The 25,324-nt window shown below is 36.7% G+C and overlaps 1 protein-coding gene across 2 annotated transcripts in view; it reads right to left on the bottom strand.

Moving 5' to 3' along the window:
* Nucleotides 1–25,080, bottom strand: part of LOC105228195 (uncharacterized protein DDB_G0271670) — a 130,139-nt gene extending 105,059 nt beyond the window's left edge. Inside the window, exons 1-2 of one of the 2 annotated variants that reach the window (XM_049458102.1) lie at nt 24,750–25,080; nt 12,730–13,316 (exon numbers count right to left, since the gene is read on the bottom strand). The gene's annotated coding sequence lies outside the window, so the exon portion shown is untranslated. The remainder of the gene's footprint in view (nt 1–12,729; nt 13,317–24,749) is intronic. The other variant, XM_049458103.1, reaches the window with a different exon arrangement.
* Nucleotides 25,081–25,324: the final 244 nt, after the last annotated feature.

The following is a 25,324-nucleotide window of genomic DNA, read 5'->3' as shown; positions in this document are numbered from 1 at the left end:
AGTTTTATTTGCATATACAAAAAGAACGAAAACAAGAAAAAACGTTAACTTCTTCGAAGCTAAATACCATTCACAGGTGCATTTCTGTTAGTAACTATGTGTTCAGTTTGTATGGAAGCTATATGCTATAGTAATTCGTTCTGAACAATTTTTTTGGAGATTATATTGTTACCTTAAGCAGTAATCAATGCCGAATTTCGTGAAGATACCACGTCAAATGCGGAAGTTTTCCATACAAGCCCTTGACTCCGATCGTTCAGTTTGTACGGCAGCTTTAAGTTATAGTGGTCCGATATCGGCAGTTCCGACAAATGAGCGGTTTCTTGAAGAGAAAATGACGTTTGCAAAATTTCAAAACGATATATTAAAAACTGAGGGACTAGTTCGTATATATACAGACAGACGGACGAACGGACGGACAGGCGGACATGGCTATATCAACTCAGTTCGACATACTGATCATTTATATATATACTTTATAGGGTCTCCGGCCCTTCCTTCTGGGTTTTACAAAACTTAATATACCCTGTTCAGGGTATAAATATCTCATTTAAAGATTATAAAGCAATTAAACTTTATTAAATTAGAACGAAACAATCTTACAAGCAAGCAAGCAATTAACTTAAAATGCACTTGACTTAAGATAAGACAGCGTGGGATACATTGCTCGCTTATCTGAGCGAAGATATCAGATTTCTAAGAGGGATTTCGTTCCATTATGTAATCTTGATTTTCTGTTTAAAATTATTTAATTTTGAATTATTTCGGGGGAGCCATAACTTGGCTGACGTAAAAGAGAAATTTCTATGAAAGAGAACGGCGTGGAGCTCAGAGTAGTTAGATTTCCATATTTGCCAGCATTATTTGGTGTACAGTCAATTGTTCTTAAATTGAGTAGATATTTATTTATTCAGCTTCTTGATACTCGTATCATTAGGTAAAACTAGTATCGTCAGATAAGTTTCAAAATTATTATTTTTATGAGTGTAGAATGTTTTAATCATATATGTTTACTTTTATATAAATGTTGGTGTATATGGTGGATATTGTTTATAAATTTATGCATGAAGGTTTGTGTGGTAAGCCAGCGAGAAAACAAAGTTCAACTAGACAAAAATATCCGTACATATTGGGTCTATAACTATATTCGTTCGTTGTTTTGTTACAAATTGGAACGTATATTTAAGAAAACCATGTACTACATATATAGTATTATTCAAAGTATTGCTCATCGAATGCTTTTCGTATATGGTAGTCGGAAAGGGGAAGGTCAAAGTATAATGGGCGGCTGAGACAAAACTTTAATTACCATTTAATGGTTTTACCCGATTTTCGGACCTCATAATAAAGCTTTGCCGTTGATTTGGCTGTCTGTATTTAGGGTAGTTGCAATGATTATAATATCATCGCTTTCAAACCCTCTATAGTATACTTACTAATCTATTATTATGAGTTTCAACTAGCTGTCATGTTCAAATTAGGCAAGTTTCACTGTTTCTAAACATTGCTTTCGAATTTTGCCGTATAATCTTTTCTGTCCACGTCTGCTCAAATCTGTACTAATGTTTTGTGCACTTTTTTCGTCAACAAAAGAGTCTGCTTTTATGATTTTTAATTTTCTTCTTTGCGGGTATTCGTGCATTTACTTTATTGCTTAAAAATAGCACGAACAGCTTTTAGCATTATTTTCAGAGTCTTCATTTTTTGTATATTTTTGACGGCTTTTCTCTTGCTGTGTATTTCATCGGTTATTCATTGAATTCGTCTGCCATGCAATTACCCACAAATAAAGGCGATTAAAATGTGACGTCTGATTTTATATTATTTCTGTTGATCCAGGCTAGGCGTTCGGCAAAGCTTTTCAGCCTTCACTGGCAAAGCCGCTCCGGTAAAATAACTTTCCGACGAAAGGAAAATTTTGCAAAGGCAATGAAAATGGAAATAAAAATAAATTCTGAAGAGAAAATAAATGGTTTAGATTTGCTTTTTTATTTAGACAGAGGTCATTTAATTTCAAATTCCGCTACAAAAGTGGAAATCATTGTGGTTTCTACATTTCCGTTTATTATTGGTAGTGGCAAATAACCATTCATTTTTACGTTTTACTGTGCGTTTGCAATGTGGCTCTTCAACTAATTGGTAGGCTGGCGATCTCAAAAAGCCATCTCCCTCACCGATTGGCTAGGCACTCGCTTTGCGTTCAAGTGCCTCATACAATTATGTAAGGACTTTTCCGGCGAATATGTTTCCCTTTCACCCTGCTGCTGGTGCAATCAATGAGGTGTACTTAATTTATGTTGATTTTCCATAAATAAATAATGAATTGCTTTTCAGTGAAATGTTGAATGGGCAATGCAAATATAATTGAAGTGTACTGAGTAAATGAGAGTGTGTGCTGGTATTGAGTGAAACCAAAAGCGAAGCGAAGGAGCTACTTTCTTTCAGCCGGTAAGTTTTTATGCAGACGCTTAAAATAAGAACCCTTTTCGACATTTTGTTTGGTTTATGCTTCCAACTTGGAATAGTAAGAAAGCACAAAAAAATGCCCGCGCTCTCTTGCTAAAAAATTGCAATATAAAACCAATAACAAATTTATAAAGTTGAATTAAATACAAGGAGAAGTGTACACACCTCAAAAAGTGTTATAAAAGTTAGCTAAATCACTATCTTTTAGATTATGCCAGTTTAATTTACTTATTACAGTTAATTGTTTGATTCGCATTTTAACACGATTTGACGAATAGGAGATTGCTAATATGTTAAGGCCTTGATGGTTTTATGGTTAATCGAAATATTTTGCATCTTATAGTTTTTATAAACGAAATAGTCAAGCGTAGAATTTTTTTGTACGTAAACAGGTAGAAGCTATCGGAACTCGAGCTGTGGTCAGCGAATATAGTATAACAAACTGATGCTAAATGCAGTCTTATGTGCCTTCAACCTTTCGGAAACTTTGTGTTAATCTCACTAAAGAAGTGATTAATGTTTCTGATAGATATATATCTCAAATAAATCGTCTAAACATAAACCTCGAAAAATGAGCCCTCTAAACGCATCTATGTATATTCAACTTTTCACTACGGTAGCCCGTGGGGAGTCTAGGGTACGGCTAAAAGAGAAGAAGCTACAGCGGACCTAATCCGACATATTCACTTTTCGGGAGCGGCTGCGAGCGGGCGTCGATCTTATAACAGGCGGTCGGATGGAAGAGAATACTGCAGCTTTGAAGGTTTTCGATTCAGTAGCCGGCGGTGGAAGCAATGGAAGAGGACGATCTCCATTTCGTTGGAGAGATTAGGTGGAGAAGTACCTGGCAGCACTTGGTATCTCGAATTGGTGCCAAATAGCGAAAAGAAAAAACGACTGGCGCACTATTGTTAACTCGGCTGTAATCACGTATGCGGTGTCTACAGCAGTACAGAAGAAGAAGAATATACTTTAAACTAGAAATTTCGGAATTTTAAGTCGGATGCCTTAATGAAACTAAATTACATAATTTCGCATAGTAACCAAACAAAAGGAATAAAGATTTCGAAATATTTTATATGAATTTTTACAAACAGAGGAATCAAATAACTTGCGGTTATGTTAAATTTAACCCTTGCTTACATGTTATTTTGAAAATACTTCCGTCTCACTCTTTATTTGGTATTAAAATATTGCATACTAAATAAAATTCGTTTGAAACTCGTAAATTATGTATGCACACAACCTATTCGTATTTTAAATTTCATACGGTACTTGGCCCGAAGCTAAGTGTGCACATGTGAAAGCAACCTTACTCTTTCATAATATATTATTAAAAAAGCATTACCTTTTCCAATAAGTTGAAACAAAAAGCCAACAAAAAAGATGATGAACCAAAAAAAGACATGACAACAAAACAAAAGTTTCGTGTGAATGTCCTGCAATCGGCAAGTGCTCAGGACACTCTAAGTTTACCTTTTTCTGTGCTTTGTAGGCGTGTGTATATGTGTGCGGCCTGAAAGTAGAGCAGGTCGACAGGCTGTTGAAAGATGAGTCCAATGAATGATAAAAATCACAAAGAGAAGTTTCTGTATAAAAAATGGCAAAAGCTACATGAATAACTGTGGAAACCTACATTCGGCCGGGCTTGGAGGTAGACTTTTCTAAGACACACACGCACATGCCAGAGGGGTGCACACAACTGAGTTAACCTACATAAGCACACATTATTATAGTGAAGCCTTTCTAATATACTTTATATAAGCATTTTTATACAAACATAAATATATACATTAGGGTGTGTCATTCTGAGGCAACCTTTTTTTTCAACTGAAAAACAGGCTCAAAACTTTCGAAAATGTGTAAAAAAAGTCACTCAAAAGATAATCGATTTCGGAATCGAAGTCGTAGTCGAAGTCGATTAAGAATCGGTTCTTGACATTCGAAAAATCGATTATTTTACGAGAAAACTCGATTCTCGAGTAGAATCGGAATCGAGTTTACCATCCCTACTGGCAGCCATCGGGGCACATATAAAACCTCCGCACAATAACCACCACAAAAAAAAATGATTTTTTTTTATGTAATTTATATGGAAAACAGAAAATTTGAAATAGGCACCTCTTAATATTAATATTAGGAGCTCATCTCTTGAGTGACTTTTTTTACACATTTTCGACAGTTTTGAGCCTGTTTTTCAGTTGAATAAAAAGATTGCCTCAGAATGGCACACCCTAATATACATATATGTATTTGCTTTCTTGCTTGTGCGTGTCACACGCGTTCAAGCTCATTAGAAATGTGGCAAAGTAATTAACTGCGAACACTGAAGCGGAGGGCTGTACTGTCCCCTGTTGAGAAGGGAGAAAGAAATGTTAAAACAAGCATCAAAAGCAGAAAATTATTAAAGTAATTGTTACTAAACGCAACGTCACAGTGAGACAGGCACTGACCAAGTCACGCGCACACGCTCAAACACACACTCATTTATACACTCACTCTCATTCAAATACATGCTTTTAACTTGCGGAGGAGCAGCAGGTTAATGGGTGCGTATGCCTGAAACCGAACACGTGTCTGTGAATAATTCAAAAATGTTCGGCTGTCTGAGTACCTGATTTCAAATGCGCCGACTTATGGCCGACAAAAAGCAATCGAAGCACAATCAATTGTCGAGAGTCTATGAAATATTGGAGAGGCAAACCAAAATGAACGAAAAAGCTTGAAGGAGCTAAGTTATAATTTTTGTTGTACTCGTAGGGGGTGGCTGGCATATATTTTATGGGGTGCAGTACGAAATTAAATAACTTTCAGAAAGCTGGATTGTGAAGCTAATTATATAACGAAGGAGGTGTGATAGACTACAGAACTTTTGACATTTTTTTTCGAATTCTAGACGATATCGGTCAAATAATTAGATACCTTTAAGTACATATTGAATAGCTGTCAAAGTCTTCGAAAGCTTTTCAATCATATGCGCATTCTCATAGGTTTGACTTTCGTTAGAGAAATTTTTGACTTGAACCAATTACTTTCAGCTTAGATTTCACATATACAACTTTTGTGCTATGATTCCCATATACGCCTAAGAATTACTATACATATTTCCGTTTTTTTAGTCCACAGAGATGTTGACGAGGATGATACATTTTCTTTTTTCAACTTTCTTGATCAACTTTTTTAGTACTATTTGTCTTCGCTTCCGAACCTTATATTTCTTGCAAATTATATATAATTTTTTCGTATACATACATATGCAAGAATTTTACAATGTTATTTATTTTTTCACGTACGACAATGTGGAATGTTGAATTCCGGCTGTCTGTCTTTGCAAGCGGTACAATGACTGAAATTGTGGAATCCTAATAAAACTTGGAAAACGTGTACCTTGCAAAAATTTAAGGGACGTGTTCGTAGATGAGCATAGTCAGTTAAATATTTTGAAAAAAACCTGGGTGTGGCCCAGCCCTATAATAGGTTTAATGTCCATATTTCATAAACTACTTAAGCTACTCGAACCAATTTTGCTTAGAGCAAATATTGTGGAAACTTCCACCGACAGTGACACTGGATGAAATCGGATGATAACCCACCTCTTTCCCCATATAACGGTACTGTTAAAAACTATCAAAAGCGCAATATTGATATATCTAAATACGCCAGAGAAATTAAATTTTACTCCCTAGACGATGGGTGTGGCACCGCTCACATTTAGATGAACGCACATCTCGATACCTGCCCGACCGATTTCAACCAAATTTGGTACATAACATTCCCCAGATATTTTAAAGTTATAGTGTAAAAATGGGTGAAATCGGACTTACATACTTTCTATATAACACAATTATAAAATGTAGAAATTCCATTTTAAACTTTCCTTTCCAATGTACAAATCAAGAATAAATTAATATATCAGGATAAAACCTTGCGCGAATAGTTGAGATGTGTCACCTTATGACTAAAAATTACCCAAATCAAACCAAAATTGTTCATGACTCATAGGTTCTGAATATGTGGACACAGTTCTTATAAAGGGTTAGTCCGGAATGTAATAGTACTAGTCGATTTAAAAAAATTTATTGAACTAATCGTTACAATTCTTCAAAATAGGCTCCTAGGCGTCACGAAAGGCATTCTGCGGAATAGCCTTCAGAGCCGAGGTGAATGCTGCTTGGATCCCCTCTGCCGTGTCAAAATCTTGCCTTTCATCGGCCCTTTCAGGCAAGGCAACAAAAAAGTCCGATGGAGCCACATCTGGGTGGCTGCGGAAGCGTTGGGATGCCGGCCTTAGTTAATTAGCTGTTCACAAGAATCGGCTACGATGTCTTGCCGGACCCGATTGACCCTTCGTCGTGCATTGTTTTCACTTTGGATTTGCTCATTTTTCCGGTCTTCATCAGCGACCTCTTCCCGGCCTTTCAAAAAGGCCTAGTACCACCAAAACACACCACTTCTCGCCAAAGCAACAACTGGGTAAGTCTGCTTGATCATATCAGACGTCTCAGTCGCAATTTTACCGAGTTTCGGCTTTCACCACTCACAGAAACTCGTCGCGCGAAAATATTTGTTCTGGCTCGGAGACAACTGACCAGCCGTTCGTTCGTTCGCTAGGAACGCTTTCTACCGAATCCAGTCGGTGTACGCACGCTCCCAAGTACAGTCGCGGCGGAAGAAAATCAGTCCTTTTACTTCTCGGGCAAACCTTGTAGTTGCATTTTCAGTTTTTACATTATATAATTCAAATTCATCGTTTCCTGATAGTATTTAGTATGTCTGTGTGTTAAAAAAGGTTTGAATTCGGTCACTATTTCCGTTAGCTCCTATATACCTAATAACGGTTGATCTAAGTAGAGGTACGTTTTTCAATAGCCTTTATACGGTCAATATGTGAGTTATCTAAATAAAATTGTGAAATCGTAGTTTTCATATTCGAAATAATAAAAAATGTAGTTTTATATAGTATTGCCGCCACATTTTCAATCTACTCTACAGGAGCCATATGAATTAAGAATAAGAAATAAGAATTAAAACTCTCATTAAATTTTCATCTAAGTTGAAAATGTTTGGAGTACGATATATTTTTTAAATATGTACACATAATATGTATACTGATACTATATTAGATGTGTGCAATTTGTATGATGATCGAACATATTTTTGTTGGCATTTATTACACAAAATATTCGTATAGAGCAATTCAACTACAGTAAACATGCAAAACACGTAAAAATAAAAGAATTATATACAAATATATATAAATAAATTCAATTCATTTAATGTTTACAAAGCAATATTTAGCAGACACTGGCTGAAGTTAATTTTTACTGAAGCCAAAAAAATTTCTGTTTGAATATATTTAAAAAATCGATAAGGCTAGTTGTTATTTAAAAGCGAATTCCCATAGACTCGATTAAATTGATATCTTGATCAATGGGTTAATGGACATCCCTTTATTGTAAGGGAAGCTGAATATTACTCCTTTGTACGGCAATTAAATCAAACAAATGGATTTTCGTAGACGAGCGTATTAGGACTACAGAAAGCCCAAACCCAACTTTCCGTAGCCCCCATATAACTAATATCAATATTTGTAAACATTCGTTGACTTTAGTCTTTAAAATAGTATATTGCTTAAGGTATGTGAGATGACTGAAACTCAGAGAGTATTTTTTCTGCTTATAGTATGTGATAATGTCAAAAATAGATAAATTCATCTCAATACTATTTAATGCTTATGAATTTATTTATTGAGTTATCGCACTTTTGATAGTTTTCATCGTAATCGTTATGTAGGGAGTGGGCTGAGTTGCTACCTGCTGTTATCTATTTTCTTGCCGTATGAATGGGTGGTAAAAGGACTTCTCCTCAGCAAGTTTGGTTTAGTTAGCTTCAACGGTTTGGAAGATAGATACATTGAATCATTATGGGTTACGAGGCTACGTCCACTTGTAGCAAATATCTACTCTCTTAGTACAGCAAAATATATAAGTTCGAATCAATACTCCCAACAACGTTTGATACTTCTCTACTTGCAAATTAATCCATAACGATTGAAATAAAATTATAATTTATATTGAACATATATTGCATTCTTCTTCTTCTTTACTGGCGTAGACACCGCTTACGCGATTATAGCCGAGTCAACAACAGCGCGCCAGTCGTTTCTTCTCTTCGCTACGTGGCGTCAATTGGATATTCCAAGCGAAGTCAGGTCCTTCTCCACTTGGTCCTTCCAACGGAGTGGAGGTCTTCCTCTTCCTCTGCTTCCCGCGGCGGGTACTGCGTCGAATACTTTCAGAGCTGGAGTGTTTTATCCATCCGGACAACATGACCTAGCCAGCGTAGCCGCTGTCTTTTAATTCGCTGAACTATGTCAATGTCGTCGTATATCTCGTACAGCTCATCGTTCCATCGAATGCGATATTCGCCGTGGCCAACGCGCAAAGGACCATAAATCTTTCGCAGAACTTTTCTCTCGAAAACTCGCAACGTCGACTCATCGGTTATTGTCATCGTCCAAGCCTCTGCACCATATAGCAGGACGGGAATTATGAGCGACTTATAGAGTTTGGCTTTTGTTCGTCGAGAGAGGACTTTACTTTTCAATCCTGCGTTGGATTTCCAGGCTGACATTGTTGGTGGTGTTAATGCTGGTTCCAAAATAGACGAAATTATCTACAACTTCAAAGTTATGACTGTCAACAGTGACGTGGGAGCCAAGTCGCGAGTGCGACGACTGTTTGTTTGATGACAGGAGATATTTCGTCTTGCCCTCGTTCACTGTCAGACCCATTTGCGTTGCTTCCTTGTTCAGTCTGGAGAAAGCAGAACTAACGGCGCGGGTGTTGAGACCGATGATATCAATATCATCGGCGTACGCCAGCAGCTGTACACTCTTATAAAAGATTGTACCTGCTCGATTCAGTTCTGCAGCTCGAATAATTTTCTCCAGCAGCAGATTGAAAAAGTCGCACGATAGGGAGTCGCCTTGTCTGAAATCTCGTTTGGTATCGAACGGCTCGGAGAGGTCCTTCCCGATCCTGTTGGAGCTTTTCGTTTTGCTCAACGTCAGTTTACACAGCCGTATTAGTTTTGTGGGGATACCAAATTCAGACATCGCGGCATAAAGGCAGCTCGTTTTCGTGCTGTCGAAAGCAGCTTTGAAATCGGCGAAGAGGTGGTGAGTGTCGATTCTCCTTTCACGGGTCTTTTCCAAGATTTGTCGCTTGGTGAATATATGGTCGGTTGTTGATTTACCAGGTCTGAAGCCACACTGATAAGGTCCAATCAGTTTGTTGACGGTGGGCTTTAATCTTTCACACAATACGCTCGATAGAACCATGTACGCGATGTTGAGGAGGCTTATCCCACGGTAGTTGGCGCAGATTGTGGGGTCTCCTTTTTTATGGATTGGGCATAGCACACTTAAATTCCAATCGTTGGGTATGCTTTCATCCGACCATATTTTACAAAGAAGCTGATGCATGCTCCTTATCAGTTCTTCGCCGCCGTGTTTGAAGAGCTCGGCCGGCAATCCATCGGCCCCTGCCGCTTTGTTGTTTTTGAGGCGGGCAATTGCTATTCGAACTCCTTCATGGTCGGGCAATGGAACGTCTGCTCCATCGTCATCGACATCGGTATCGGGTTCGCCTTCTCCTGGTGTTGTGCGTTCACTGCCATTCAGCAGGCTGGAGAAGTATATGGAGGGAGCCCTCCATAATCTAAGTATGCTCTGGGCATCGGTGGCTAGATCACCTTGGTGGGTTCTACAGGAGTATGCCCCGTTCTTGAAACCTTCTGTAAGCCGCCGCATTTTTTCGTAGAATTTTCGAGCATTACCCCTGTCGGCCAGCTTATCAAGCTTTTCGTACTCACGCATTTCGGTCTCTTTCTTCTTCTGTCTGCAAATGCGTCTCGCTTCCCTCTTCAACTCTCGGTATCTATCCCATCCCGCACGTGTTGTGGTCGATCGTAACGTTGCGAGGTAGGCAGCCTGTTTTCTCACCGCTGCGACACGGCACTCCTCGACGTACCAGCTGTTCTTTTGCACTTTCCGAAAACCAATGGTTTCGGTTGCAGCTGTACGTAAGGAGTTTGAAATGCCATCCCACAGTTTCCTTATACCGAGTTGTTGACGAGTGCTCTCAGAGAGGAGGAGTGCACGACGAGTAGAAAATCGTTCAGCTGTCTGTTGTGATTGCAGCTTCTCGACGTCGGTTTCGGTTGCAGCTGTACGTAAGGAGTTTGAAATGCCGTCCCACAGTTCCCTTATACCGAGTTGTTGACGAGTGCTCTCAGAGAGGAGGAGTGCAAGCCAAGTAGAGAATCGTTCGGCTGTCTGTTGTGATTGCGCTTCTCGACGTCGAACCTTCCTTGTGTTTATTGACGAGCATTTTTTCTGCACAGAGGCGGGTGCCAATCTTAGCTGCAACAAGATAGTGGTTCGAGTCGATGTTAGGACCTCGGAGCGCACGCACATCTAAAACACTGGAGACGTGTCTTCCATCTATCACAACATGATCGATCTGGTTTGTGATTTTTCGATCCGGAGACAGCCAGGTAGCTTGATGTATCTTCTTATGCTGGAATCTAGTACTACAGATAACCATATTTCGGGCCCCGGCAAAGTCGATCAGCCTCAGCCCATTCGGGGATGTTTTCTCGTGGAGGCTGAATTTACCGACCGTAGTGCCAAAGATACTTTCTTTGCCCACCCTGGCGTTGAAGTCGAAAAGCACTCATAAAAGGCATCTTTGGTCACATCGTCCTTCTCTTCCGTCGGGGCGTGGGCGCAAATCAGCGACATGTTGAAGAACATATCCGCTTTGATGCGGATTGTGGCTAGACCTTCATTCTCCGGAGTGAATGATAGTACTCGGCGACGGAGTCTCTCTCCCACCACGAATCCCACACCAAACTTGCGCTCCTTTATATGGCCACTGTAGTAAATGTCACAAGGACCTACTCGTCTCTGTGCTTGTCCCGTCCATCGCATTTCTTGGACGGCGATGATGTCAGCCTTTATTTTCACGAGGACATCAACCATCTGGGCAGCGGCACCTTCCCAATTAAGGGACCGGACATTCCAGGTGCATGCTCTCAATTCGTAGTCCTTATTTCGTTTGCCATGGTCGTCATCAAAAGGAGGGTCTCTCATCCGAGGCTGTTTACGCTTTTTCATTGGGGGTGTTTTTTTACGTGGCGGGTCCTAAACCCAGCGCACAACCCTAAGTAGGGGATATTTCGCCTTCTCACTTTAGCTCGCCTTAGAGTCGTTTCCTTCCGGCATTTCCATATACAATTCAAAAATGGAAGAAATCGGATAATAACCACGCCCACCTCCCATACAAAGGTTATGTTGAAAATCACTAAAAGTGCGTTAACCGACTAACAAAAAACGTCAGAAACACTAAATTTTACGGAAGGAATGGCAGAAGGAAGCTGTACCCAGGCTTTTTTTAAAAATTGAAAATGGGCGTGGCGTCGCCCACTTATGGACCAAAAACCATATCTCAGGAACTACTCGACCGATTTCAGTGAAATTCGGTTTATAATATTTTTTTAACACCCTGATGACATGCACGAAATATTGGCGAAATCGGTTCACAACCACGCCTTCTTCCAATATAATCCATCTGATGCCTTCTCTGTATAATACGAGTATGTATATACATTAGGAACCAAAATAAAAAAAATATGTAAATGACGGATAATGAAATCTCGATTATCACCTTATCATGCGAGAGTATAAAATGTTCGGTGACACCCGAACTTAGCCCTTCCTTACTTGTTTTTAACTCTTATCGTCCAGTATACAAACATTTTAATACAATAAGTAAATTTTGTTATTAAAGCGAAAACTCGAAACTTTTGTGCGCCGGGACGTATACATAACATCTACAGCGAAACTTTGACCATGGTGTACTTCTGACACAAGTGGGACAGTATTATTTAACTAAAAGTATTAATGCTTTGTTTGGAAATAAATTTGAAAATATTAAAATAGGTTATTCTTAAGTAGTTAAAATTCGTCGCAATAGGATTTGGTTCTAAAAGTCTTTGCGTTATGGTTCTCTATTACTTATCTTAACTATATTTATTATTATTAAATCACGATCTTTCAAATTTTCTATAATTATAGTGAAGTGAACGCAATTTTTATAAACACAGTTTGTTCAGCTAACATTCGGTTTAGCGATTTATGTGTCAGCAAATATTTAAAATGTTACTTCAACATTAATTTGATTAATTTTTTCTGCTCACCTCTTAGCATTGTACTTGTACTCTTTAGCTAGACAAATATGTGGGCGCACGCCATTTATTTCCGCGTGAGATTTCGCACACAGCTGTAATCCGTTTAAATTTCAGCTGCCAGCCTTTGTTGTTGCTCATTCTGCGGTTGATCCGTTTGTTTGCACATCTTCAAGTATTCATTTCCGTTGCTTGCATGCTTACGAAACACCCTCGATGGGGCTAATCCATGAACGGTACCGCAAATGCTTTATTTGTATTTGTCGATTTAAGTACATATACTTTGTTTGTTTTGCGCTGTTTATTTCTTCCTACTAATCTACTTGCTTAGCGGTAAAATGATGGCTGCGATTCACCGTTCTCTAACAATTTTTTTTTTATTTTTCACTGTGGGAATGTCCTAAGATACTTTCTCGTAACTTTGTTGTGTTTTATTATTTTTTGTTTTTGTTAAATTAGTGAAACACTTGCTTTTGGTATATACATACATATGTAGCTATTATTCACAGCCAAACGCTTCTTATAAAAGAAGAAGTAGTTTTTGTTAACATTTATTGTATGTTGTTGTTGTTCAACTAAATTTGTTGTCATTGCTTGTTCTAGATTTGTTACAAACTTCCGTTAACCAAGAAATTCACTCACACAAATTCACAACACTCAATAATCATAGGGCACCACAATCACTCATAAGAAATAACAACAACAAAAACGAATGTAAGTGTATTTTCCTCCTTTTGGCAAATGATGCCAATTTGGCTTTGTTGTTATAATTTATTCAACTCGCACCTACTAACTTCCGTTCAACTGTCGGTTGTGGAAGCCGCCCATATGAATTACTGTAAATATTCATAAATGAGTACTTGCGTATTGCATACTTTTAGGGATGTCTACGTGTTGGTTGTAACCGCGCGTAGGCAACTCACGTGTGTCATGTGTGTTTTATTGTTTGTTTGTTTGTGCGTTTTGTATAACGGTTCTACGCCATCAATTCAACTGAGCCGCACGCAAAATTATTGCATCTGCAGTGCGTGAGTAAATTATTTAGATTTCTCTTTATGCCCTGCTATTTATTTCATTTATTTGAGTGTGTTTGAGATGTGTACAAATATAATACATTCTACATAGCTTATTTTTTAAGTTGTGGTTATGTCAGCAGTGTTGTGGTTTTATATTTATTTTTAGGTTTATAAGTTGAAATGGAATAATTAAATTTCTACAGCAAAATGCTAAATATTTGTTGTAAATGCAAGTGCAGAAGAACATTAATTTCGGTTTATTAGAATGAAATTAAGAGAAACATCGCAAACTAGCCTTAAAATTAATTTATTTTAAGGACAGTAGCTGTCTTAAAAATAAAAAAAAAGATAGACCCCACAATCTGCGCTAACCACCGTGGGATAAGCCTTCTCAACATCGCATATAAGGTTCTATCGAACGGACAACAAACTGATTAGACCTGAAAAATCAACAACCGAACAGATATTCGCCATGCGCCAAATCTTGGAAAAGACCCGTGAAAAGACAGTACGAAAGGCCTTCATGTCGCGAGATCTGAATTTGGTATCCTCGCAAAATTAATACGGCTGTGTAAACTAACGGTGAGCAATACCAAAAGCTCCGTCAGGATCGGGAAGGACCTCTCTGAGCTATTCGATACCAAACGGGAAGACACTATCTTTTATAAGAATGTACAATTACTACGGACACCGATGATATTGCTATCATTGGCCTCAACTTCCGTTGAACCTGGCTTTGCTTGGAATTTCGATTTGGCGTCAAATTGTGAAAAAAATATGTTTAATATACATGTGAATAAACGGTTAAAGAATAATCCGTTAAATTCGATCAGAATAAATATTTTTAGAGTACCTTCAGACAGTATGGAAATAAAATGGTTATGTTGTATGTACGCGTCAAAAATTTTAAATATTCACGCGAGATGGCATGAAAGGGGTTCATGGGAGGCGGTATCAAAATTTTACAACTGGCGTAGTAACGACCACCTTAAGGTAATTTTACTCAAATTTGGTCATTTTCGTTATCCTACCATACCTATCCAAGGATGTGAAAATGAGCGAAATTTGACTAAAACCATGCAAACTTCTCATAAAACACAATAATAAATTCCATACTGTTACGAATATGTAGACCTCAGTGTTTATGGTTGATTTTTTACCCAAATTAGCTGCCAAACTGTGAGAATATATTATTGAAATATTGAGAGGGTCTGATCAACAAATGCGTAAAAAGGGGTCGCTACTTTCTCTTGCCGCCATGTATCTAGAATAATGATTTTCAAACTTCATGTTGACTTTACACCGAATATGTCATATATTTTGATCACTATTCATACACTTTTGATACCTCAATACTTTCATATGAATTAAATAGATCTAGACCACAATAAGCTCAAATAGTTTAATAAGAAATCATGATTGTAATCCTTTAAATCTGTCGACAAACAATTAGTTTGGCGTTTGTTAGCAACATACCTTAAAATAAAGTTCTGCCTACACTTGAATTTATTTACCTGCCTTTGATCTTCGCGTGAGTGTAAAATGTTCGGTTCATCCGAACTTTACCCTTCTTTACTTGTTTACCTATGTGTTATTCAAAATATTCAATATTTATACTAGCCTTGAAGAATTACACTACTCTACAAATCTGAACAAAAATTTTTCCAGCTATTTTTGTCATTTTAGTAAATGTTGACTAAACCATCATTTTTGGTTTTAGCAACCCAAACAACCTCTAGCTAACTAGTGTTATTTAACTTTGCTTCATAGTGTAATTTTCTCGAAGGATATTGCCGCCAAACTTGAATGGGTGAAAAAGAATATGGGATTTCTAAAGTTGTTGATAAGCGACCAGATTTTTTAGAAGAAATGAAAAAATCTATGGAAAGTCAAATGTATTTCATGTGCTATTGAAGAACGCCTCCACAATAAAAAATTCTTGGTCGTGTGATTGGGTACTCAGGCCGTCAAATTTAAGTCGTCCTGATCTCTTTTTATGAGGGAATTTAGAAATCAAAACATAAGCGACCGTTCCTTTGATGATATGCAGTCCAAAATCAATGAACTTTTCTGGTTCAACGATAAGCGGTTAATCCGAACGAACTAAAATTTTTATTCTGCGAAGAACTAACAACTCGGCAGTCTACTTCAAATTATTAAGAAATATTTTTTTATTTTTAGTCAACTCTTATTATTTCCTTATTTTCATCCGATTGTTAACTGTTGTAAGGACATATGCTTCCCCAAAAAAATAAATATATTGAAATGTGATACAATTCATGTTTGTACTCTGATCATTTTTGGCCTGTTCCAAACATTAGACACTAAGCCTATACAATGGACATTAAAAGAGCACAATACAAAAATTAACCAGCCATTCGGCGGTGGCTTAAAGGTCTTGAATCCTTCGGTCAAGGCTTAAAATAACGAAGCATATGATAACAGTAATTGAAAATAAAACCGAAATTAACGAGCTCTACACAGTTGTTTTACCACAACAAACGCAAAGCACACTACAAAGGCATACCCCACATAACATAACATGAGACAATTTGACACCTGCTTACGGTGCTTCATTATGGAATTATTATAAATTTAATCCTGTGAAATTGCATTAGTTCGCCGCTGAGCTGCAGCCAAGCACCACCAAGCTGTACTTTTCATAACACACCCGCCCACACGTCTCGCCACGTAGCATTGTGTACTATACACGCAGATACATACATACAAAGGTACATATGTATATATAATGCTTTGGTTGCTGCAACATTCGCAAGTTAGGTGCTTATACGCACTGAAACCGCCCGCCAGCAATGGATGCACATCTACACGTACTCGCACACACACACATACATGCGTGCATTTGTATTGCGTTGGAACCAGCGTGACTAGCAGCCTCTTTGGACTGTTCGTTTCTGCCAATGACTTTGTCAAGTGCTTTGTTTGCTCGTTAATGCATTTTCCGTGTAAATGCGATTGTGTGTGTTTGTAAGTGAATGTACAGTTCTAAACATAGTTGTAGCGCAGCATGCATTGTTTTGTGCGCCGTTAACTATGCAACAGCTTAAGCGTACTTAAACGTGTACACCTAACTGGATTTCGGAAACCAACTTGTATCGTACCGTTATTTAGTTATGCTTGGTAGGAATATACTATTTACTATATGCGAATTGAATCATGAAAATGTTGGAAAATGCTATATGCGGCACTTTATTGTTCTCAGAATCAATGGAAAATATTTTTTACCACAATGACGAGGTAATTGCTTATACCCCTCATGGGCAGTCATATTTTGATATCTGAATGTTTTATGTTGAATATGAAAATTGTAACAAATAAGTATTTGCGTGACACAAAGCATTCAGTGTAGGCCGTGAAGTCATTGTAAACTGACCTCCTGTAAGCCATCCATCCACCTGAAACATTAAAACATTGAAAAAAGTTAAAGAAACAGTGCTTGGAAATTGTCGTGTTGGCATCAAGGACATAGCAAAGGATCTCAACATCACCTCATATCATGCTCATACATTTTGGTTAATATTTTGGGTAGGAAGCATATGTCTGCTTGTACCAAAAACTTTAATATTTTGTAATATTTACGCAGATATAGGTCGTAACTCAGCTAAGGACCCCACAACCATCAAACGCATGATGATGATGAGACGTGAGCTTATGAATATGAAATCGAAACTGTGCAACAATATAAGATGTGCCGAAAGCGAAAAACGATAGAGACGCTGAAGGCCAAACCAACCGGAGTTATACCAATTTCATGAAAGATTGGATGAAGTGTTGGCATGCTTGTCTCAGGAGACTAAATGCAAAATAAAGGTTTGTATGAAAAATATAGTTGTTTTTGTTAATCGGAAAAAAATTTGATTTGATGTGAGTTATTTTCCATGAATAGAAATGATCGGGTGTTACACTATAATGGACCGTCGACTCGTTTTAAATATTTTATTCCGAGAGAACTATCAAAAGCAATAATTTATTATCTTTATTATTATTATTTTTTTATACAAATTATTATACTTGAGATGTAAAAAAAAATTGCGTCTATAGAAGCGATTATCTATCGTTATTTACAGGCGAAATTATCCTACTAATTTTAGTCTAAAAAAATTCTTTAAAAATTTGAGAAAAAAAAGAAATTATTATATAACATTTGGAAAAATATGTGGAGATTTAAGAAACGTTTATGGTTCTGACTAAAAAAATTGAAACCACTTAAACATATACATATGTAGGTCGACTAATTACGAATTGAAAATATAAAATTTCGCTGTTTATGTTTTTTAAAACTATGTAAACTTATTCCAAAAAAGGAGCTTAGAAGTTTAGTTTCTTGAAACCAAAATGTTTTTGTTCTACGAATTACCATACCACATAGAGCAAATAATAAAGTCATGAAGTGTAATGTCTATAAATGTGTGTACGAGTATATAGGTATACAGGTTTGGCAGGAGTTCACTATTACAAAAGCCAGGTGGCGCTAAGGGTTATGATATTTACAAAAAAGCTATTTAAAATTCTATTTCCGGGCTCAAAATAACTTCGAAACTTATTTTTACCATCCGTGATAATCCTTAAATACGCTATCGAGTGGAATCAATTTTAATATACTATTGTATAATTTTTTTTCGGAGATCATCGAAATAAATCATAATGGGTTCATTCTCCCCATTTTTTTGTAAAATGTTACTAAAATTTTCTTGTAACAATGTCACGAAACCTGACACAATCTATGCAAGCAACTTTAGTATTCCTCATATAAAGATAGAGTCTTATTGCGAATCCTTTCGCATTAGCGAGGGAGTTATTCCGTTGGAAACACCATCCAAGTATAATTAAGTAAAGAATTTTCCACGTGACTTCGCAATTATTTGGCACCTCCACCTCACTTGCACGCACATAGATCTACTAATACTAATGTAACTACACACAAAGATTACACACTTGTATGGATTTATGAACCGCTATTCGCTCCGCCCTCTCGTCCAGCAGTAAGTGAGCACATTTTCGCTTTTTATTTTGAGATAAGTGCATTTGTCTGCTTTTTGTTTGCTAACTTGTTTTCCTCCATACTTTTCTTGTTCAACATTCAAGTGCTGTTATGTTTTTAGCAGTTATTGTTGCTATTGTTAGTGAATTGTTGCACCTTTTTGGCACAACCTTGACTCAAGCCTTACGGAGGAAAAGCACAAACACAAGCACGTACGCTTGCTTTCATTCAAAGAATTATATTTTTATAGAAGTGTGCGACTCTTTCGTGTATTACCTCTGACTTTTTGGTATCGTTTCACGCGTTTGAGTGCTTTGTTGTTATTAGTTTATGTTTAAGTAGTCAAAATGACTCTGAAAAGGCAAGAGTTTAACCCTCGTCGAGACCAATGGTGCTTGGCTAGGCCCCTATGTGTTTACATACATTTGTATGGAAATACGTGTTGTATTTACGCTCATATATGTACAATATAGATACATTTTTGAAATTTCTTACCTCTCGATTTGATTGAAATCAAATTGACTGCCATGTCCACGCTTGGCATGGCAATAGCGTTCACAAAAAATGTAACATTTTGAGAAAAAGTACATTTTTTCTTAACATTTTAAAACGCTCTAACGGCTAAAATAGGTAGGTCAAATAAATTGCACCGGTTACGTAATTTAAAGAGCTTTCAGGAAATGTATAATTCGCCCCCAAGGCCCTACCGGGGGCGTGGCAATAGTCGAAAATGGGTTTTCACCATGTCCCCCCCTTTGTTTCACTACAGTTGGGGGGGTATGGGGCCGGGGGAGATCAAAACCATTATGCGAGTTAGTTCACCCCTGGGGCTTTCAGGAAAGCCCTCAACTTCCCCTCTATCCCTACCAGGGGCGTGACAATAGCGTTCACAAAAAATGTAACATTTTGAGAAAAAGTACATTTTTTCTTAACCTTTAAAACGCTCTAGCGGCTAAAGTATTTGACCTAGATAAACATACAAACCAATTTGGACATGTAACGAACATGAAAACAGATAAATCAACCGTGCGAAGTGATAGAAACATACCAAAGTTCATATATTTTCATACAAAATATATGGGGTCTAGCCAAGCACCATTGGTCTCGACTAAGGTGTAATATTATAATATCCTTTTTTCGTCCTTTTCGATACTATATCCTTGAATTTTTTTTTATGAATTCTATAGACAATAAAATTCTAGGAAGCTACCTGGAAGCGCAAGTCGTTTGCTACACTCTAAATATATTTAAATAACATTTAAAAACAAAATATGCCTGGCCAGACCCGTTGGTCTCGACGAGGGTTAAGGTATATATGCAGGTATGACATTTTAAATTGTAGAGATTTCGCAGGAGTCAAGAATCGTACTGAATTTTGTGGCACTAAAACTGTGAAAAAGAATAAAAGTTTTATTTTATAGCCAAAGAAAGTAAGTAAGTTTTGCTTTGCTAAAATAATTGTCGACTCGAGGGTTTATGTTAAAAAACGTTAACTTCGGCTGCACCCAAGTAATAATACCCTTCAAAGCAACATGCTTTAAGAAATTAAAAAAACATAAGAAGTTCTCCACTCTGTATTGCTCCGTTATTTTGAATGGCAGCCATAAACTGTAGTGGTCGAGCTGAACTATATGTTCGTAAATTATAAAAAATGCCTTGGATAATAATCTCTGCAAAATTTCTAGAATATAAACCATCAAGTGAAAAAGTTTTCCATACAAAAACTTGATTCTGATGGTTTAGCTTGTATGACATATATGCTAAAGTGACATATGAGCAGCCTTTAGGGGAGAAAAATACTTGAGGGACTTGTTCGCGCTTATACACACAGACTGACTGACAGTCAGAGGGACAGCTAATCGATTCAGCTCGTCCCGTTGGTAATTTATATATTCACTTTAAAGGTACTCCGACGTTTCGATTTGGGTGCTACAAACAGCATATAAAAATTCATATACCTTGTTCAGAGAATAAAAATGTTGCGAAAGAATTGAAACTTATTATTCGACGAAACCATGAATGATTGTATTTAGCATGTATTTACTTACATTGTAGGTCGTAGATTCACTTACTTCCAATGCTGGATTTTGCCTCGTTCTCAAAATATTTTACATAAAAATAAGCTTTTTGAGATTGATGTGACATAAACTCAAACAAAGAAGAGAAACTTAATTTATACAAGGTGCGTTTCAAAGTAAATCTGAAATTTAAATTTGAATCTAGCGACCCTGGTGGCGCCATCTATATGTCGATTGGTGCGTTAGAATCTACTATCTTTATCAACTGTTCAGTAAGAATTTCATGACATTTCACCGATTGGAAGTGAATTGCGTTTTAAGTGTCAGTATGTTTGTGTTATCGGTGCGAAAATGAGCTTCGAACAATTAAATTAAATTATAATTATAATAATAATTAAATTTTGTTTTGAAATTGGTAAAACTTTACCGAAATTCAATTGATGAAAGAAGTTTATGGCGATGATTGCCTATCTCGTATTAGAGTGCACGATTGGTTTCAACGTTTTCAAGGTGGTCGTGAGGACATATGTATATGACGATCAACATGTGGGCCAATCAAAATCCGTGATCACCGGAAATTCCATCGAAACTGTGGGTGAATTAATCAAAAATCAGCCGAAATCATCATTGAAATTCATGAAAATGGAATTTAACATCTCCAAAATATCGATTTATCGTATTTTGACCGAACATTTGGGCTAACGAAAGGTGTGTGCACGGTTTGTTCCGCACAAATTGACTGACGATAAAAAATTGCTCAGAAGCCAACATTCGATCGGCGCTTGTGACCGATTATTTGACCAAAAAATCACATTTTAAGCATTAACCACTCCCCGTATTCACCTGATATGGCACGGTGCGACTTCTTACTTTTCGGAAAAATGCATTTGCCCATGACAGGAAAGCGTTATGCAGACATAGAGGTCATTTAAAAGCTAAAACACTCGTAGCTCAAAGCTGTGTTGAAACAGAAGGAGACTGTTTTGTATAAAATAGACTGATTTCGCCGAAAAACCCATTAGTTCTGTTTTTTTTTTTAAAGCCCTGTTTACTTTGGAATGCTCCTTGTATATCCGCGACGAAGACAATTCGCACATTATATAGCAAATGGAAGTTGTGGTAATTCAGAGACGAATTGTACAGATTTTCGAAATTAAGCTCTGGTAGATATTTGATTTTTGAATAGGTTTAAGTTTGTATCTTACTTGTTGACGTAAGGTATAAGGAGCAAGGGCTTTTTCGGTCCGATTTTATCCATTATCGATAAATTTTCTTTATTTATTTATAATATATCCTATACTGATCGGTTAACTGGAAGTTCGAGAATATTTAAATTAGGTTTATGGGAGTATATGGTACCCCTTTTGACACAGGAACATACACTTATGATAAAAAGCCTTTATCCAAATTTTTATTAGTAAATTTCACAGATTGACCGATCTTTTCGTTAAAAAGTTAGTCAGAGGCACAAATTTAAACATGTAAACATATAAAATTGTGTTCAAATCTATAGAGCAGTTATTGGGATTTCACTTAAATATGGGCCACGGCCGTTGTCCAATTTTAAAACCGGCTCCAATTTTTTGCCTATTGGCCTATTTCTTGAAAATTGTAGTTTTGTATCTTAGATTTAAGTTTAGTTATCGGATTTCCGTACCAATCTTTCTTGAGTACAAGGGAGCACGTTTATCAAGTTTCATCAATATTTCTCAGGTTTAACGCAAGGAATTCAACTCTTTCATGCCATCTTGAAAACATGAATATACATTACTATGAAAGAACGTGGCTAAAAGCGTTACACAGATTGGAGCAAAGTATTTTTGTAACAAAAAATCATAAAAGAAAGACTTATAAGAAAATTGCATTGCTGAGATATGACAATGATATTCATTATAGTAAAAATTTTACTTTCCACAATAACAAAAGAAAACGGAAAGGCAGTTACTAAATATTTATATTAGGATATGTATGTATAGAAAGCTCTGACAATATTTTCATACTTTGAGCGTGATATTCAAATACTATACATATTAAATGAACGCAAATAAATGTTTTCTATTAGTTCCCGTGTTCTGAGTTCTGGCACACATTGGCGAAATGCTGTCATTTAGTATAAAAAGTATTTATCAAAACTGCAAAATTATGGAAGTTTTCGGGACATTAAAATCGGTAGGCATACCCAATATTAAAGGCAATTATACGTTTTTTACCATATTTAATAGAGACAGCAGTTTTTCCTAATCATGTTTGAGTCTCATCCTTGAACTCGCTTCTGCAATTTGGAACTCCAACCATAAATTAAATTTAAGCGTGTTGGAATTCGTTTAAACACAATTTCTTTTTTTGTTAAGAAACCTAATATCATATTTTCCACTATGGTCTGCCACTTTATACAAGTCGTCTGAACCTTGGTTTGGAAGCTACAAATTTTAGGAAAATGCTTGGCATAGTTTTCAAAAAAATTCCAGTGGCAGACTGAATTCCAAACCTTCTGTTTGAAGTTGAATTTAATGTACTTCGGGCGCCAATCTTTGAAAACTCGTAAGCCAAATCTGGATTTACTGATAGACAAACTTAAACTATATTAAGTATGTTATATTTGATTCACTTTTTCACTTAAAAACAGCACTGACTTCTCTCAACCGACTAACGTTAGTTAAAATCTACACCTATTTATAATTTATATAATGTAATATATTATATCGCTTCAATTTTCTTTCATAATAACTTATTAATTTAGAATCCGTTTAACGATAAAATTTAGTGCAAGTATGTAGAAGAAAATGATAAAATATAAATTGATGTCAATTCAGAAACAATTTATAATTTTAATAATAATTTCTCGAATTAATACACTGATCCACTTAGGGTTGTGAAACAGTGCAAATGAAGCAAAACGTGCGTTTTCCTGAATTCCGCCTCATATTTTCACACTTTGGCATTAAATTTATTGCCAATATAAAATTAAGCAAACATTTGCAAAACTGTGACAACCCAAATCAACCGTTAAGTGGACGCAGCGCTACGATTGCACACTTATTGGAAATAAAGTATCGAAATTTGCTTGAGTGTGTGTTTACCCGTTTGTATGCATGGATATATGTTAGTATGTTTTGTAAATGTATGTATACCTAAGCCCATTAGTCGTTTCAAATCGAATGCGTTGAAGCGTTCGAAAACTCGAAACAACACCATTGGGAACACGAAGCAATGCCATTACTCTGTTTAGTTGTATACATGTGTATGTGAGAGTATTTATGTATGTATTTATTAGTTTAGGCTTCTGCATGTACCAGCCTTGTTTATATTATTATTTATTCGCAATTTTTGCTCGAGTGCAGCAATATATAACACGACACAATTAATTATAATTTAATTTGATAATTTATATACACAACCGCCAATGTGCAGCCAACATGCCACCAACACATGACATTTTCAAGCGGTGTCCGGGAGGATTCACACTGCAAACAACATTTTCACAGACTTTTCATAATCGCACAAATGGCGCAAAGCAACACTGTTAGTTGAGTTTAGAGCACTTGCGCTTTCGGATTTGCAGTATTGAATGCTATCGTGGATCAATATATTGATTGTTAGAAAAAAACATTTTAATTTATATTAATATAATTATTTTATATTAAATTGATCATCCAAAATATTGATTATTTTAATAAAAAAATAATAATAATTTGAGTATACCTACATATCACTTTTTTAATTTATTTGTTTGCTTTGTCACTATTTTTGAGTTTAAAGCACTCTCCACTCAATATTTTTTGTTATTTTAAGTGATTGGTTAAACTCTTTATGAATTAAATATACATGTGGTATACAAAATGGAGACAACTGCAGTTATTTTTTTCGATTTCACTTTACGCTTCATACTTCACAATTTTCAAAAATTTCCACCAATACAAGTACAAGCTTGTACACAAATGCCTTGCAGCACTTCGTACACTCTTCACCAATACAGACAAGCATCGAAACTATTACCAATAATTTGAAAACTGCGACAACCTTCGATAAAAACACACCTGAGCGTGTAGAATGACGCACACACATACGCGCGTTTACTTAACGCCACAACGGCTCACATACATTAAACTTATAAATATGTATGGGTGTCCGTTTGAGTATAACTACTCCAAATTACTTTTTTATTTTAGATTAATTAATCCGCTTCTTCTAGTTCGATATTTTTTTCTGTCAGCCACCGCTGTTACAAAAATCAGTAACCAGGACACGACCGAAACGGCGAAACTTAAGCAACAAACTGTTGTCGTTGTTTCGGAATTTTCAAGTCGGCAGCGTGCAAGCTAGTAAAAGCCTTCAACAGGGACCAAGCGACCTCGAACAGTAAGTGCTAGGACGAACCATAAGAGAGAGAGAAAACTGACTGTGAGAGCGCATCTTTATGATGGCAAGTGTTGGTGAGGGGAAAAGAGCGACTATTGTTTAGCGAAAGCTTTAGCGGCGCTTTGTGTGACTAACTGTTGCTTACTGGCCCGAAAGCTTGCAGTGGTGAGCAAAAAATCATTTACGGAGAGAAAGATTAGCAAACTTTTTTG

This window comes from Bactrocera dorsalis, chromosome 5 (assembly GCF_023373825.1).
Source record: "Bactrocera dorsalis isolate Fly_Bdor chromosome 5, ASM2337382v1, whole genome shotgun sequence".
NCBI classification, from domain to species: domain Eukaryota; kingdom Metazoa; phylum Arthropoda; class Insecta; order Diptera; family Tephritidae; genus Bactrocera; species Bactrocera dorsalis.
Note: the sequence above shows the minus strand (reverse complement) of the source record. Positions and strands in the feature narration are given on the sequence as shown.